This window comes from Electrophorus electricus, chromosome 8, assembly GCF_013358815.1.
Source record: "Electrophorus electricus isolate fEleEle1 chromosome 8, fEleEle1.pri, whole genome shotgun sequence".
Classification (NCBI taxonomy): Eukaryota; Metazoa; Chordata; class Actinopteri; order Gymnotiformes; family Gymnotidae; genus Electrophorus; species Electrophorus electricus.
Window position 1 is genome coordinate 22,832,367 of NC_049542.1, and position 5,000 is coordinate 22,837,366.

A 5,000-nucleotide genomic window follows, 5' to 3' on the forward strand; every position below is an offset into this window, starting at 1 on the left:
CAACCTGATCAGACTGAAATTGGTTTTCATCCCTTTTAATAGGCTATTCCTCTCTTCATTCTTTTTCAAATTTGACAAATCACAGAGGGATGTGACCACAATAGCCCACATGACAATATACATGACATGACAATATTCATATTTCAACTACTTAAGCTACTTACTGATATTTGGATGAAGAAAGAACATAAGAAAAAAAATGGATTTTAAATGTTTTTATTTTTTAACAATGTGTGATGAAGGTGATTTTCGAAAATGCCATTAATTATTTTTTTCCCATGGGGAGAATCACTTTAGAACCGGGGTTTCTAATTTGGACATGACATCTACAGCTCTGACATCTACAACTAAGCTCTGGGTGTTGTGAAAAAGCATGGTTTGTTGTTCATATGATAAATGTGTCTGACATTTTGGTGTGAAAGTTCACAGTTTTGAAGTCAATATTTTGGTCGCAATATATAAGGGTTTGCAAAATGTATGTAAGGATTTGATTATTTGAGAACTTCTTTTATCTTATTACTATTTCCAGTTTTCAAATGCTCATGGTTGCAGCATGCTATGAACCTTGTGGTAGCTTACCAACTGGCTGTCTGTGCAAAAACTGCTGCTAGCTCAATGTGAGCAAAATAGCAAGACCTTCTAAAGCCTTTGCTGGGCAGAGCACTACAAAAAATCCCCCTGAATAATTAAATAAATAAGTAGACAGATATCAACAAGCTGTCTTCTCCCTCCCACTTCTTGTCTGACAGTGGCTCCACTCCATGGTGTCCTATTAGCAAGTGCAGAGAGGATCTGGCAGCAGAACTCAGCTGGCGCGCCGTACAACCTACCTGCTATTTATAACCTCTTCGCAGATCTCAGGATCCAATAAAGCATGGCACTGGACCGCTTAGCCCCTCAGAGACAAGCATGGTGTGTGGGGGTGTGTGGAGAGAGAGAGAGAGAGAGAGAGAGAGACAGAGAAAGTGGAGAAAGGAAGAATAAAATGAGACACAACCTTCTACTCCATCTCCATCATCTTCCAATGTGTAGAAAGGGTGATAAACAGAAAGTGTATGTCTTGTGTTTGCCTACACAACTGTCCTAGTTGATAGTGTGCCCATTTTTCCTTCCATTCTAGGGTCAGAGTGAAGCAGTGGTGGCTGGATTTCTGAGGCATTGATTTAAAGCAGTTTTGAGAGAGCCGTGAATCCCCCCACAGGGTTCAGAGAGGCTAAGGATACTGCAGGAATGTGCAGGAGAGGAAGAGGAAGAGGGTGTTGGCATGCTTCGTCTCTACTCGGATTACTGGTGTCGTTGGGCTGGGGAGCAAGTTAACAACAGAATAATCACATTTATTATAGTGTCATTAGGGTCATTTTTCAGTTATCCCTTAGTGATAGACTTGGAGGTCTCAGTGTGAGTCACATGTGTATAGAGCATTTGAGACAAAAGATAGAGCTGTTTGATGAGTCTCCCCTGGCATGGGGAGACTCACTAGGGAAAGAGGAACCAGGCACACAGGAGTCTCCAGTAAAGAGCCTGGTCTCTGATTCCCAGGGACAACCCTTCACATCCAGCCCACACACACCCACAGACAAACACTCCAATTAATGGTCTAACTAATGAGCTACACACAGAAAAGTGTGTGTGAATATAAGCAAAAAAAAAAGAGAGAGAGAAAGGGGGAGGGAGGGCAAGCAGAACAAATCACACTGTCAGTCTGTCTTTTGTTATCCTCTTGGCCATCCTGAACGCTGATCGGGAATGTCGCCTCCCTCTTCATGAGAAAGAGGAGGACAAAGGCAGGGGCACGCAAATGCAGATGTGACGGGAGCAGATGGCAGTACCTCCAAACCCAGGGAGAGAACAAGAGAGGGAGCACAGAGACACAGCCAGGAATGCACAGCCAGCAAGGATATGAAGAAAGGCAAACAATAATAAAGAAGATGGAGAGGCACTCTGTGGGGGCTTCTACCTCCAGCAAGCAGCACTCATTCAACAACCTGCACTGAACAGCTGCAGGTTGCCTGAGTGAAGCACCTGGAATAACCATGTGCCAATTTGGCGTTTGATGAATCCAGAAGCAAATTCAAGCCGTTTCATCTTCCTCCAGTAGTGATGTGTCTCTGCCTCCTCTCTGCACAGTCCGAACTGCAGGCTGGCTGTAATTACCCCACAGAAAAGCTCAGCTGTGGGTTGAGCTCATCCATATGTCTCTGCTCTCATATTGCTCTGAGCTTGGCGCATTCGCGGGCCAGGCCCACAGCAATGTGCACGGATCTTCACCACCACACAGCCAGCAAGAACAGGGTTTTGTTGTTGCTGCACTGGTACCGAGCCAAGTGAAAATGTTTGAATTAAGTGCTTGACCCATAGCCCAGTAGCACTGATGCTGAGCCTAACCTGCTCCAGCACACCCCCCGCCCCCAACACACCCACACCCTCCAAAGAGCCTTTACAGGGTCAAAGGTCAGTATGGCAAAAAAAAAACTACAATTAAAAAAAAATTTAAATTTGAAAGGGAGGGTGTCCAAGCATAATGGGAGGAACAAAGAACAAGAAAAAAAGAGGGAGCGTCCTTTCTGAATATTAATGGACATTGAAGTACTGGCCAGGACAGACCCACTTGCACAGTAAAGAGATAAAGGGCCGCTCATATGCAGGGCTGTGTGGGTGGAGTATATGGGGGAAGGGTGTTGCTGAACGCATCCACATAGAGCCCATCACCAAACACAATGTAGACTGAAGAGAGGATCCAGCCCTGTCAATTAAGATGTGTGTTCGTGCCGGCTCACGCATGTGTGTGCACGTGTGCTTGTGCATGTGCGTGTGCGTGTGCGTGTGTGTGTGTGTGTGTGTGTGTGTGTGTGTGTGTGTGTGAGAGAGAGAGAGAGAGAGAGAGAGAAAGAGAGAGAGAGAGATAGAGAGAGATTATCTGCATGTGGCAGATATTTCAGAATACTTGAATGCAGGAATTGTCATTAAAAAAAGCCCTAAAAAGAACATTATATGCATATGGAACAGATAAAGAATATCATACAATAAAATAATACAATATAAGTTGAATAACAAAGTTGAATTTGTATGAAACAAAGGTTTGAATTATTGTATTAGCTCACTATGGATATAATTCCACAAAAGTGCTAAATATTAACAATACAGATGTGTGGCATCAAAACTTACCATCTCAGACAAAGGAAAATGAGAATAACTGTACCACAGCATAGGTACATCATTTAAAACCATGGAAAAAAAGAATTAGGAATGTGTGAGAGCTCAGTTTACTGATGTCTCCATATAGTTATGTCATTTAGAACCAGATAGATAGATAGATAGATAGATAGATAGATAGATAGATAGATAGATAGATAGATAGATAGATAGATAGATAGATAGATAGATAGATAGATAGATAGATAGATAGATAGATAATATTTTTATATACATAAAATAATTTAAGTTCAAAAAATTTAATTTGTTCATATTTAAGGCTGCACATAGACATGCATGCACACACAAGCCCTCTAACAGAGGGAATAATGGGAATTCTCCTCCAGCCAATCACATTGCTCCTTAGCACAACAGTGAACAGTAGTCCCAGTACAGCAGTGCTCAGCCATGCCTATTTGTCACAGGCAGCAAATGTAATGCACCATCACCAAAACCTGTTTTGGTTGCAGAGAGGGACCCAACAGGTAACCCCAATGCATCCTGCTAGGCTGGGAAACCCATCTCATTCCCTAACGCAGCAGGTTTAGAACACATATGCTCTGGATATACTCAGAGTCAAGGAGAAATGGGTCAAGAGTAAATTAAAGAGGTCATATGCTGGGAGCAGGAGTAGACATGTTTACATCTGAGAGCTGTAACAATCTTGGTATTAGCAATTTTAATAAAATGCTGAGGATCATATTGTTCTCTGTGTTTGTTTTCTGTGCATGAGAGAGAGAGAGAGAGAGAGAGAGAGAGAGAGAGAGAGAGAGAGAGAGAGAGAGAGAGAGAGAGAGAGAGGGTGTGTGTGTGTGTGTGTGTGTGTGTGTGTGTGTGTGTGTGTGTGTGTGTTTGTAAACAAAAACAGAGTTCACTGGATGTAGGTTGACTTGCCCATCACATCTCTCATTACGTCATCCCCTGTACTGTGCTAAACTACTCTGAGGAGCAGTGATGACAAACAGAGAAAAACAGAGAGAGACAAACAGACAGGGAGAGTGAAAGACACAGAGAGAGAGAGAGAGAGAGAGAGAAAGAGAGAGAGATAGCAGCACCATAGCACAGCTGCTGCACTTAATCATGAAAACAGCCTCATCTTGAATCATGAAAGTGCACAAATAATTACATATCAATGACTACAAATTTTGTATTTCTCTAAAAATTAAAGCCCTTACTTAATCTGTCAGAAAAATTATTAGGTAGAATGACACATTTGTCGTGAGAGTGAAAACAGTCATTAATGGCACAAAGTGAGTTTTTTTAGTAAAGTGTATCTCTTAAGTTAATCTATAACCAGTTACAGAATCTACCGGATCAACTCATTGATCAGCCATAAGACAGAAAGCCTATGCTGGGCCCATCTGCATTGATCAGACCCCATGCATGTCAAGCTGTGGCGCAGTGAAGATCCCGCACTGATCCTGAAGCAGTTTCAGTCCTGTCCGGCTACCCAGCTGCACACTGATCAGCTTGTTCAGGACACCAATGGTCCTGCTTCTCCTAGGCCATCGATTTGCGGCTTCCCCGCCCACTTTTCACTGAGACAGCAGGCAAATGACCCATCGATTCACCAGGCTGATCAGAGCAGGCGCCCCACTGTACTCAAGCCTGCTCCCCACTTCAGTGCCTCAGAATCGGCCCCACCTCCACCCCCACCCTGCCTTCCCCCTCCCCCAACTGCCTATCCCATGCTTGAGTAAGCTGCCACCCCCCCACCCCAACCCCCAAAGATGTGGGGTTATCCGAAATGGACTGCGGAAACACAGAGAGAGGGAGAGGGAGGGACGAGGGGAGACAAGAGGCACCAC

At 43.7% G+C, this 5,000-nt stretch overlaps 1 protein-coding gene across 3 annotated transcripts in view; it reads right to left on the minus strand.

The window, feature by feature from the left end:
- thsd7aa (thrombospondin, type I, domain containing 7Aa) overlaps positions 1 to 5,000 on the minus strand; it is a 76,677-nt gene that overhangs the window by 70,356 nt on the left and 1,321 nt on the right. The window lies entirely within an intron of this gene.